The sequence below is a fragment of the Adiantum capillus-veneris genome, chromosome 18 (genome assembly GCF_014529385.1).
Source record: "Adiantum capillus-veneris isolate H3 chromosome 18, ASM1452938v2, whole genome shotgun sequence".
Taxonomy (NCBI): Eukaryota; Viridiplantae; Streptophyta; class Polypodiopsida; order Polypodiales; family Pteridaceae; genus Adiantum; species Adiantum capillus-veneris.
The window spans coordinates 42,839,262-42,852,869 of record NC_140948.1 but is presented as its reverse complement, the minus strand read 5'-3'; the positions used below and the strand labels follow the sequence as shown (position 1 = coordinate 42,852,869).

Sequence of the window (13,608 nt, the reverse complement as noted above, 5' to 3'; positions counted from 1 at the left end):
AGCACTCTTGTTTGATAAGACTAAACTACCTCAATAACAAAGAAACCAATACTTCTGAAGCTAATTGAAAGTTTACTATGGTATACAAAAGACGTTAAATAGAAAATTGATTATGGACCAATCTCCTACACCAGTCAAAGCACACTTGTTTGACAAAACTAGACCACCTCAACAACGACGAAAGCAACACTTTTCAAGCTAATTGAATTCTAAATTTTATATACAAAATAACTTCAATAAAAGATTGAGGAGCCACAGTTGAATGTTATGTGGGTACTAATGTTGTGAATATTTTTTTTTTCAAGGGGCTAAACGAATTATTTTCCTTTTTCAATATTTAGAAATTTTATGTATACTTTTAGCTTTTGTCGATCCTCTCAATGAGTGATCATAGTTGTTAGGCAACGTTGTAGGGAGAAAGTCTAGCTTGTAAGAACTGGCTAGCTGTTATTGATGAAGCCGCATTGGGTGCGTACCTCTCCTTGCGTGGAGCCGTTGAGGGGGGTGATATTGCCCATCTTGATCATGGCGGTGGTGAACTCGATGAAGAAGGCGGCCTGGCTCTTAGCGTAGCGGGCCACCTGGTCACGTGTGGTGCCGGCAGTGGAGTAGAGCACCTGGTCGGAGTGGAGGAGTCTGTGGTTGCTGAGGAAGTTGGAGTAGTAGCCATTGTCAAAGAGAGTGGGGGAGGCGACGTCGAGGTCCACAAAGGCAGCATTGGCATCGGTAGGGCACTGAGGCACAAGCGACTCGCGGTAGTTGGACTCGAGGGCGGTGGGGTCGTCGGTGTTGGGGGTCAACCGTGCAGCGAAGTGTAAAAGTAACTTATGATTTTAATAAGTGTGGACTTCCTTTCCACCTACCTCTATTCCCTAATTCCCACATGGACCCCGTTTTACCTATGCAAGTCTCAACATGTGTTCCCACCTACCTATAATTCCCATGTGATGGATAATCCTCACTCCCTCAACTTGTATATAAATCCCATTAGCTGCCCTCATTTGTAACAAGGTCTTCACTGTCCATTCAAGTGCAATCTATTCTCATTGCTCTATTTCTATCTTGCACTCTCTTATGTATTGACATTAGCATATTAGTTAATAGTGATATTAATCACATTTATGTTAATCTCTAAGTTCTCACATGGTATCAGAGCGATAGAGCTTAAGATTAATTTTTCTAATTAGCGCTAAGAGTCTTCCATCTCTCTAGCCCATACTCGAAGCCTCACTCTCCATTATTTTCAAGGAATCGGGAACCTCGAAAGATGGCCGAGTTAGCTTCTTCATCTTCCACATCCACCTACAAGCCCTGCTACATTATCGACAAGCTTAACGGCACTAACTACCAAGTGTGGAAGATTCGGATGGAACTGTACCTCAAGCAGCTGCAACTTTGGGATGTCACATCAGGAGTTGAAGAGCAACCTGACCACCCCGAAGACCCCGAAGACAAAGATTCAACATACTTCATCGACACCTATAATACTTTGCATAGTAAAAACAATAGTGCCAAGATGGAGCTCATTCTCCATTGCCAAGATCGTCAAGTCCAAATGGTGAAAAAGCTAACTACTACCAGCGCCATTTGGAAATTCTTCGAGAAGAACTACGAGCACAGTGACCTCGTCTACCAAGTTTCCCTAATCAAGAAATTGGTAAACACTACCATGCAAGAGGGTCAGTCATCCTCCAAGTTTTTGCAGATGTGGCAAATACTTCTAGATGAAGTACTTATCTCAGGGCTTACCATCCCTGAAGAGCTTCAAAGTATGCTCTAAATTGGCTTCTCTACCTGCATCATGGAGAGCCTTTATCACTACACAAGCCACTACGGCTAACTTGCAGCTACAAAATCTTGTAGCCAAGATCCATCAGGAGGAAACGCTTCGCGACCACACTAGCAGCTCGCAGAAGTCCACGGCACTTGTCACTATGACAAGAAACTCATGCCCTTACAACAACAAGAAGCCTCAACATTCGGGCCCTCCTCGACAACACGATAATTCTAGAAGAAAGTCACAATTTCAAAGCCACCACAATCACCAAAATTCAAAGCAATGCGCCAATTGTCATCGCTTTGGACACCTCACAAAGGACTGTCGGCAACCACGCAATCAAGGTAATCGTCCTATCTCTCACCCTAATCTATATCCTTCTTACTCTCAAGGGGGAACACGCCATGGCCAACCATCTTCTTTTATTTATGGTCAAGCTCATTATGTTGACATATCTACTTATGATAGCCCATCTTATCCTTTGCAACTATATGCCACCACTATAGCCACTTCGTATCCCAATATATGGCTACTTGATACGGGCGCCACCCATCATATGACATATCACCTACACTAGCTATCCAACATCACTTATCTAGAACACTCTCTAGAAGTATGCCTCGATGATAACAACCACCAGCTCGCCAAAGCCTATGGAGATGCTGTCATTAACCTACCTAATGGCCTACACACCACTATTTCTCACGTATATTATGTCCCAGGTCTCAAGAAAAATCTCATCTCTGTCAGCAAGCTAACCGACAACGGCATCATCATCAAATTCGTGCGAGAAGGCTGTCACATTTCGGCACTAAACAAAGATGGTCAGTATGTCACACCTTTGGTCCCCAAAACTGGGCGTCTTTATCCATTGGGCGACTCATCGCCTGCACATGCTTATGCATCATCCATAAAAACACAAGAAAATGGCATTATAGACTAGGACATATTTCTCAACATGTTTTGCACCAACTCACTCATCGCCAACTTGCACTAGGTCTTCCCAAGCACCTCACTCACGTCACACTTTGTGAGGGCTGCATTCTTGCTAAAGCACATCATGTCCCATTCCCCACTTCATCATCACGAGCCACTGCACCTCTCTACCTCATCCACTCTGATGTTTGTGGCCCATTGCCCGTCAACTCCCTCAATGGAAATAAGTATATGCTTACTTTTATAGATGATTTCTCAAAATACACAACTACTTACTACATGGCCAAGAAATCCTCAACCTTCTCTCATTTTTGCACATTCAAGGCATTAGTTGAGACTAAACATGGTTGCCCCATGAAAACTCTCCGCACAGATCATGGTGGGGAATACACTTCTCATGCATTCAAAGATCTATGTCTTTCTGCTGGTATTCGACATGAATTATCTATCACCGACCACCCACAACAAAACGGTCGTGCCGAGCGCAAGAATCGCACACTATTTGAAGCTTCTCATGCCATGCTTCTTCAAGCTAGCCTCCTAGACACCTATTGGGAAGAAGCTACCGCCACTGCATGCTACATTCAAAACCGCATTCCATCCACCCGCAATCCTACTACTACACCCTACACCCTTTGTCACGGTCACCCACCTCATCTTGGCCACCTTCGCATCTTTGGAAGTATTGCATACCCACTTGTGACACAACCTTTATCAAAACTATCACCACGTGCTCAACGCACAACTTTTGTCGGCTATGGTGATCGCTTTGGCATCAAGGCATACCGCCTCTATATCCCAGACCATCACAAGTTTATCTTTGCCCGTACCGTCGTCTTTGATGAAGAATTCATCATCTCACGCAAATCTTCTCCACCATTGCACCCTACATTCTCATCACCAGTCCACTCTTCTCATCACTAGTCCACTCTTATCATCAATCTTTGTTGAGGGCCTCAACCACACACACACCCATGCAAATTTCCCACCCTTCTAGGCACAATCTTGAGTCTCCCTTCACCATCCAAAGGCCTTTCCTCATCGCCCATCCACCTCCTCGTGTCTCACATTCTCATGCACAGCCAATCGGCAACACTCCTGCACCACCTCTTGCACCCATCTCCTCACAGTTGACACCATCACCAACACCGTCCATCCCGACTGCCGCTACTTCCATCACACCGCAGACACTCGGTGCTCCACCTCATGAGCTCCCATCACCTTCGCTACCGGTCTCACCTTTTTTCTGCAAATCCCACGAAACCTTGCCAGTTACTCCCATCCCAGCAAATGTCGACGAAGTCAAGCCTCATAGCTCTACTTCTGCCACCTTGCCATCGCAACACACTTCGGCTATACACTTGGACCAATCCGCCTCTAGTTCGCATGGCCGCACCCGCTCTCTTCGCGAGATCTATGAAGCCACCAATTTCTCTGCTGTCCTAAGTGATGAAATGATTCTTGAAAATCCACCAGAGCCTCTTGAAGATGCCCTTCCCCTCTCTGTTCTCGATGCCCTCGCTTCTAGTGAGAGCAAGCAGTGGCATGCCGCTATATTGGATGAACTCCAAGCCCTCAAAGAAGCTAACACTTGGGAGCTTGTGCCACCTCCTAAGAATCATAACATTGTCTCTTGCAAATGGCTATTAAAGAATAAATACCACCCCAACGTCTTAGTTGATCGCTACAAAGCACGCCTTGTCGCTCGCGGCTTCACTCAACAACAAGGTGTGGATTACTTCGACACCTATTCGCCAGTACTGGGTATGACTGCATTTCGGCTTCTTATTGCACTTGCTGCTAAGTTTAATCTTCTTTTACATCATCTTGATATAAAAACTGCCTTCTTACATGGCTTGCTCCAAGAGCTCATCTATATGCTACAACCTCCTCATTTTGAAGACCCTCACCACCCTGATTATGTATGTAAATTGCATAAGCCCATTTATGGCTTAAAACAATCTGCACGAGAGTGATACATCGGCATGCACCACTACTTGCTCAAATGTGGCTGGGAACATCTTATGGCAGACTACAATATCTACATATGGCAGACCTCTAAAGGCATGGCTATCTTAGGCCTCTTTGGGGATGACATTCCTCTTCTTGGCACATCAGAGTACATGTTGCTAGAAGCAATTGATTGCATCTCTCATGAATTCCCAGTAACCGACAAAGGACCTATGACTTATTTTCTCGGCATTTAAGTCATAAGAGATCCAGCAGGTAAATTTATCCAATTATCTCAATCCAAATACATTGAAGAACTCCTCCTCTTCTATGGTATGTCCTCTTCAACCCCTGAGTTTACCCCTTTTCCTGTTAAGCACAAGCTTGCTCCTGAATTTCATGATTACACTCACACTGATGCACTCTACTGCCCATCCTTTCATTTCCCAAAATTCTGCAGACAATTACGTTATCTTATCTCTTGCACCCGTTTCGATCTTTGCTACACAGGCCATATCCTCTCTCGCTCTATGTCAAAGCCCTGTAAAGTGCACAAGCAAGCTGCAAAGCGCACCCTTCGCTACTTACGCACCACTCAACACTATGCCCTCACTTACTATTACGACCCCTCTAGCCCCATCTCTATTTCAGGATATGTTGATGCCAACTGGGCTGGCGACGACCCTCGATGTTTTTCTACAGGAGGCTATGTATTCACTTTGTCTGGTAGTCCTATCTCTTGGCAAACCAAACGATAATGTTCTATTGCAAGTTCTTCTACTGAAGCTGAATATGTTGCTACTGCTCTTGCCTCCCGTGAGACTTTTGTGAAGCTAGTGTATGTTCCATCTGCAGAAAATTGGGCAGACTTTCTCACCAAGTCTGTGCCCGCCACTCAACAAACAACTTCATCGCGTAATTTGAGTTTGATCCCTACCGGATGAACTTCTCATTGAGGGGGGATAGCATGTATCTACGACATGGATACTTCACAAAGCTCTTTTGTTCATCAATCTCAATGTTACAACGAGAAGTCCACCCTTAAGGGGGGATGTAAAAGTAACTTATGATTTTAATAAGTGTGGACTTCCTTTCCACCTACCTCTATTCCCTAATTCCCACATGGACCCCGTTTTACCTATGCAAGTCTCAACATGTGTTCCCACCTACCTATAATTCCCATGTGATGGATAATCCTCACTCCCTCAACTTGTATATAAATCCCATTAGCTTCCCTCATTTGTAACAAGGTCTTCACTGTCCATTCAAGTGCAATCTATTTTCATTGCTCTATTTCTATCTTGCACTCTCTTATGTATTGACATTAGCATATTAATTAATAGTGATATTAATCACATTTCTCTTAATCTCTAAGTTCTCGCACGAAGGTGTTGCAATTGGCTTTGCCGATGGTGTGGCCGCCAGAGAGCACCACCATGTCCTTGGGGGAGAGGCTGACGTTGGTGAAGTTGGCGACGAGGTCGCTGACGTTGAAGTTGAATCCGGGCAGGTTCTAATTGGCGAGGGAGCGGCTGGCGGTGAGGCTGTCACGCTGGCCGAGCAGAACACGATAGGATGGGCCGCAGCTCTGAAATGCAGACAGAGTGAGATCATTAGCAGCTACACTTTGGAATATTAGTAGAGTAAACATATGAGGATTCAGATTATACATAAGCGAAAGCAGATGCAAGCAGAACAATTTGAAGCGAGCAACAGATTCAACTAAAACTTACCACCGCCACGGAGTCGCGCGCGGCCATGTCCAGGATGTCGGCGCAGGAGACGCCTCCCGGGCACTCCTTCTCCAACGCGGCGTTGATGTCGTCAATCACCTCGAAGCCCCGCATGGAGTTGTCGTTGGGGCGGGCCTCCTGTTTGCCTTCCAGCACGCCCGAGATGCTCTTGAGCAGCAACGACCCATCGCACCCCTACACAATGCAATCGTGGAAATGCAATCGCAGCAGCGAGCCGGCCATGCGGGACTCCTGGGAGACTGCGTTTCCCACCACCTGCCGCACGATAGACTCAGCGCTGGGGCAGCTGCTCTTGTAGAAGCTATACTGCAGCGGGCCGCTGCTGCCTTGCAAGCTGCGGCCGGTGTCGACGCTTCCCAATATGCCGATGGTCAAGCTAACAAGCAGGAGACTAATGACTAGAGTATTCATAGGACGTCCGGCCATGGCAAATTATATCTGCCACGAGCAGATGCAGATCAGTCGTGTGAAATATCTTACCCCTATTAACGGTGCGCACTCAGTGCCTCAATCATCTCACCCACCCGCTAAATCATCTCCCCCTAATGTAGGCAACGTCCCTTCATCCTAGCACTTACCCAATAAGGCTCCCCTTGCCTAATGTATATAAAGGCACCTTTGTTATGTTGAAGAGTGTGCAAGTTATTATTTCATTCTATCAATACAAGCTAGCTTTACTTCCTTGCTACACTGCAGTGTCTCTCTCTCTCATTATTTACTTTGTTAGATTAGTTGTTATTAGCATCAGTTACTATTTGCTTCACAAGCCGAATCAGTAGGGAGAATAGCAATATCAAATTTGTAGAGCTGATCAGCAAGCGCAGCTCTCTGATATTTAGGGAGTAGCTAGAGCGCGATTTGATCTAAAGTACTGTACAAAAATTAGCTAGGTGCTCAGCTTATAGTTGGCTGGAGTCCCCGTGTCCAAAGTCGATATATGTAGTGGTCGAGGAGATCGAGCTGGCCCTCAAGAACGAGTCTTTGCACAACTGATCTCTGCAATATGCATGCATGCTCAACGTTGCTCATGCATACTCACTTACGTGCTTCTCACGGCTATGTGCAGCACATAGCTTCTCTCTCTCTCTCTCTCTCTCTCTCTCTCTCTCTCTCTCTCTCTCTCTCTCTCTCTCTCTCTCTCTCTCTCTCTCTTGAGATAAGGCTCGGTTCACATTGCTCATGACTCAATCTATCCCACTGCAAATCGCCATAGCAACCAATGGCCTCCTAAAGTGTGGATCCACCTCATAGTCACTTTTTCCCCCACCCAAATTGTAATGTTGGAGTGACAAATGCTTGAGAGGATAGTTTGGATGTTGCCTTCTGCCATTTGCCTGAAAAGAAAAATCGGGTAAGGCCTCTAGCAAAGTCTAAGAATATGGTTTAAAACTCTCTCTCTCTCTCTCTCACACACACACACACACATATTTTTTTGTGAAACTTTCTTGCTTCTATTTTATATTACTCTCTCTCTCTCTCTGTCTCTCTCTCTCTCTCTCTCTCTCTCTCTCTCTCTCTCTCTCTCTCTCTCTCTCTCTCTCTCTCTCTCTCACACACACACACACACACACACACACGTGTACATGCATGCATGTCCACCACATTGAGAGAAACTATCCTATCTTACCATCAATGGAAATTTCCTTGTGTATTCCAAGCACAAGGTGAATGCACAACATAGTGGATGTCACTAGTCTTTGTGACATGACACGGGTTGAAAATTAAAAAATTGAGAAAATACGCAGAATAGATAGGACAAGCTGAGAATCTACCTTCTATCATAACGTCTCGACCACCCCCGAGCTATCTCACTCTCAATCACATTTCACTCACTCTCACTCCCAATCCCAATATCCCAACACATACACGCAATCACAATCACCATTGCACTCACAATCACAATCATGTAGCATGTGTCAATGATAGAGACCGTCTCGAAGAATAGCTAGCCCAAAAGTGACTATTTTTGTAGTTGACTCTAGTCTTTAGTAAAGAAAAGTCAAAATAGAGTTGAAAAGAGGCATCGTAGGAGCACACGATCACAAAATAACACTAATAAAATCCCATACATGTTACTTTCTTAGCCATCTTCAACGGCTTATAGCTCTTCATCGGCTCCAAATCTGTCCAAGCTCGTCTCACATGGAATTTTTTTCCTCGTCACGCTCTTTGATGGTTGTGTGATACAAAAGAGACACATCTAGCTTGGATTACCCAACCAAAAATGAAGATTTACAAGTTGGCAATTTCTATAAAAACCATGTAAACTAAACATGCATTTTTCACTTTTTCCATTAATATATATAAGGGCTTTAACAAGCATCAAAACGATGGAATCTAAAAATACTCAAAGAACCATTCCTTTTTCTTATGTTTAAGGTTGTGTTTCCTACATAAATCACGCTTCCAAAATCTCATATTAGCACCCTCAAAAAGTGGCTCTCAAAGTAAACCTTGGACCAAAATTTGTAACTCAAGGAAAATAATTAGAATGGCCTAGATTGTGGACAAACCTCAAAACACCGAAAACTTTTTTCAACTAAAAGTAATTGCTAAAAAATTGAAGATAAGTCCTCTTACATTGTCTCCTTGTCAAAATTAACGTTGACCTTAGAGCTGGAAGAAGGGGTGTTCAACATGCAAGACATATAAATGAACCCATGAGGCATCTTCTACATGATAGGTACCCACTTGACAAAAAATTCAACATGAGTTCTACTTCTAAGTTGGCTAACTCTACAATATAGAATGGTTTCTAGTTCAATCTCAATGACCCATCATCACCAAGATTGTAATTCTCCTATAAAACATGTTGAGGATTAGACACATAGTTCTTTAATAAACTTTTAATTCTCCCACAAAGCATGTTCAGGATTGAACACATAGTTCTTTAATAAACATATACAATTCAAAATCTGCAATCCACTCTTCTAAAATATGGTTTAAAAATCTTTCTCTCTCTCTCTCTCTCTCTCTCTCTCTCTCTCTCTCACACACACACACACACACACACACACACACACACACACACACACATTTTTTTGTGAAACTTTCTTGCTTCTATTTTATATTTCTCTCTCTCTCTCTCTCTCTCTCTCTCTCTCTCTCTCTCTCTCTCTCTCTCTCTCTCTCTCTTTCATGTGTACACGCATGCATGTCCACCCCATTGAGAGAAACTATTCTATCTTACCATCAATGGAAACTTCCTTGTGTATCCCAAGCACAGGGCGAATGCACAACATAGTGGATGTCACTAGTCTTTGTGATAGGACATGGGTTGAAAACCAAAAAATTGAGAAAATACACAGAATAGATAGGACAAGCTGAGAATCTACCTCCTATCATAACGTCTCGACCACCCCCAAGCTATCTCACTCTCAATCACATTTCACTCACTCTCACTCCCAATCCCAATATCCCAACACATACACGCAATCACAATCACCATTGCACTCTCAATCACAATCACAATCACAATCACAATCACATATCATGTGCCAATGATAGAGACCGTCTCGAAGAATAGCTAGCCCAAAAGTGGCTATTTTTGTAGCCAACTCTAGTCTTTAGGAAAGAAAAGTCAAAATAGAGTTGAAAAAAGAGGCATCATAGGAGCACACGATCCCAAAATAACACTAAAAAAATCCCATACATGTTACTTTTTTAGCCATCTTCAACGGCTTATAGCTCTTAATCGGCTCCAAATCTGTTTAAGCTCGTCTCACATGGAATTTTTTTCCTCATCACGCTCTTTGATGGTTGTGTGATACAAAAAAGACACATCTAGCTTGGATTATCCAACCAAAAATGAAGGTCTACAAGTTGGTAATTTCTATAAAAACGATGTAAACTAAACATGCATTTTTCAAATTTTCCTTAATATATATAAGGGCTTTAACAAGCATCAAAACGATGAAATCTAAAAATACTCAAAGAACCATTCCTTTTTCTTATGTTTAAGGTTGTGTTTCCTACATAAATCACGTTTCCAAAATCTCATATTAGCACCCTCAAAAAGTGGCTCTCAAAGTAAACCTTGGACCAAAATTTGTAACTGAAGGAATATAATTAGAATGACCTCCTAGATTGTGGACAAACCTCAAAACACCCAAAACTTCCTTCAAATAAAAGTAATTGCTGAAAATTTGAAGATAAGTCCTCTTACATTCTCTCCTTGTCAAAATTAACGTTGACCTTAGAGCTGGAAGAAGGGGTGTTCAACATGTAAGACATATAAATCAACCCATGAGGTATCTTCTACATGATAGGTACCCACTTGACAAAAAATTTCAACATGAGTTCGACTTCTAAGTTGGCTAACTCTACAATCAAGAATGGTTTCTAGTTCAATCTCAATGACCCATCATCACCAAGATTGTAATTCTCCTATAAAACATGTTGAGGATTAGACACATAGTTCTTTAATAAACTCATAATTCTCCCACAAAACATGTTGAGGATTAGACACATAGTTCTTTAATAAACATATACAACTCAAAATCTGCACTCCACTCGTCTGGACTCTCCTTGCCTATGAAACTATTCCATACCTTTGCATCGCCATGCTTTCCAATGCAAAAAACTACAACTTCACACCAATCTAGGAGCAATCACTGTGCTCCTCTGTGTGGGGGCACCAGAAGCTAGAAAGGGGGAACACATCCATCACAAATGAATACAAGGCCTTGTTATAGCTCAAGGCATTCACAACACCCTTGTCCTATCAAAAACACTTGTAAAATATACAACACACACTAGCAGACTAGTGTCTACACACCTCTCAATGCTCAAACACTTGGCAAGACCACAACACAGAGCACACTCACCACACACCGTTTGTTTTAACCCTTACACATGCATACACAACCGTTAACACCACGAATTTGGGGAGGCTTCAGAAGAACATATACAAAGCTTCCAATGTCATCAATATGGCTACAATCATGAAAAAGGGTGAAAGCATGTTTAGGTGGTACCACTTTTTGCACCTTTTGGTGGTACCACCAATAGCACCTAGGTGGAGGGAAATTCAACGTTTTTCAAATTTGAGAAAAGAGGGAGAGGGAGAGGGAAATTCTAAATTTGCATGCAATATAATTTATGTACCTATCATCTAGATGCATGCGAGCCATTAAGTGGTGGAGTGGGTCCCCTTTTTTGAACTTACAGTCATCATGGCCTAGACACTCCTTGTCCTCTTTCTCCTTTCCTCTCATGCAACTAGCTTGTCACTTGGACTCCCGCCTGTACCTGTGTTCTCGCTCTGTTCCCAGAGCTCGTGTTGCCCCCATTAATCGTGCTCCTCCCATTGCATGTTGTAGCCATCGCGGTCTGCCCCCCATTGCACCCGTCGCACTCTGCCATAGCCCTGGTGAAGCTCTGCCTGTTAAGTATGGAGCCTCATTTACCCCTTGTAATTTTCTGTGGTAAAAATGCACATTTGTAAGGCCCCCATTATGAGGAGAAGCCACCATGTGTGAAGAAAAATCACTCGTCGAAAATAAAAATCACTGGCCGGAATATTCCTTTTTGCCGGAAAGTGTTCGAAAAATGACCAGTCGGTTGGCCGGTTGGCCGGTTGCCGGTGGTTGGAAGTCAATGGCTGGTGGCCGGTGGCCGAATTCAAATGCGGACTCGTCTTCTCAAGGGCGGCCACACATGGGCGGATTGGAGAGTCCGATTTGAACTTATCTACACAAGAGCTGCAACACAAGGCTGCCTCTCATGAGAGAGGGCAGCCCTTTTGGCCTATTAAAGGAGGCCATTTCTACACACATTTCATAGTGTGAAGTTGATGCAACAAGGTGGGTGTGAGGTGGTGAGAGTGAAGCAAGGCGGGAGCTCCAAAAGGATATAATCCCTTTGTAACCTACTTCTTGTTTTGAAGTACTAAAGCCATTGAGTGGCTGCTTTCCAGTGGACGTAGCCCACATTGGGTGAACCACGTATATCGTGTGTACTCTCTCTCTCTCTCTCTCTCTCTCTCTCTCTCTCTCTACTCTATAATCTCTTGTGTGTGAAATCTCTCTCTCCCCATGAAGTAATCTACTCAAATGTCTATTTAGCTATGTCATGTTTCGTAACACTGCCCCCATTACCCCCGGTACAAAAGCATAAAGGGTACAGTAGCACCCTCTACAGAGATGAATCCCAAGAAGAACACTCCCTCTAGGAAGCACAAAAACCTGACTCGGAGCAAAAAGGTGGTATAGTAGGTGGCCTTTGCTACAAACACCACAGCACAGTAGACCCCCGTACAACAACCACACAACAAATTCCTCCACCAGGTGCATGACCACTTTTACAATGTATGTAGGCTTCTGTAACATAAGGTCTACTGGGCTGCCCCCTCCAACGGCGAGCTCATGACAAGGTTTGCAAGCGGGTTCGGAAATGAATACTGTGATGCTTCCAAAGCAGACCGTGACAGCCATAACATTCCATGGGATTTGGTCAGGGATCAAGTATTAGAGAATGTTAAGAGCGAGAAAAGGGGGCTCAATCGGAAAATACATAAGTTCATGTCCGATTAGGGCGTGAAGGAAGCCCACACATTTCAAGGATTCATAGAGAATTTTGTGGACGGTCCTGCGGCGTCCATGTCAGGAAAATCGTAGTTTTGGGCAGCAGACCAAGGGCCAGCGACTGAATGGCTCAGTACGGCTAGGAGCCGAGGGCCAGGCATGCGTTAAGGGGACCTACTTGTAAGGGCCAAGGGCTATAAGTATGGAGGCTAGGAGGAGAACCACATGCTTGTCTACCCTTCGCCCTTTCATTGGTATCAGAGCTCAGAGGAGGGAGAGGCTATGGAGGAAGGGGGAACCTTGCATGCTTGCTTTCTCTCTCTCTCTCTCTCTCTCTCTCTCTCTCTCTCTCTTTCTCTCTCTCTCTCTCTCTGTCGAGCTAGGTTGCCATGGTGTGTGCACGGTCCCTTGGAAAGAGGAAGAGAATAGGGCCGTAGGTCTGCAGGAGTAGCCATGTCGGAGCAGCCCCTTCCATGGCGGGCTTAAGTTGCATGACCAAGCACGTGAGCAAGGGTTCGAAGCCGGGAGACGTGTGCAACAACCCTTGCATGAGGGAGGCGGATGGCTTCGACGTGCACAAAACCAGGCGGTGTTGAGCGTGCCGGATTCTCCCTGGGCCAAGCAGTTGAATTCGTCACAGCAGCTCGACCCAAAAAACATTGCATCG

The 13,608-nt window shown here is 44.2% G+C and overlaps 1 pseudogene; it reads right to left on the bottom strand.

Moving 5' to 3' along the window:
* Nucleotides 1–440: 440 nt before the first annotated feature.
* On the bottom strand, nucleotides 441–6,843 carry LOC147435563 (peroxidase P7-like; annotated as a pseudogene).
* Between the last annotated feature and the right edge of the window lie 6,765 nt (nucleotides 6,844–13,608).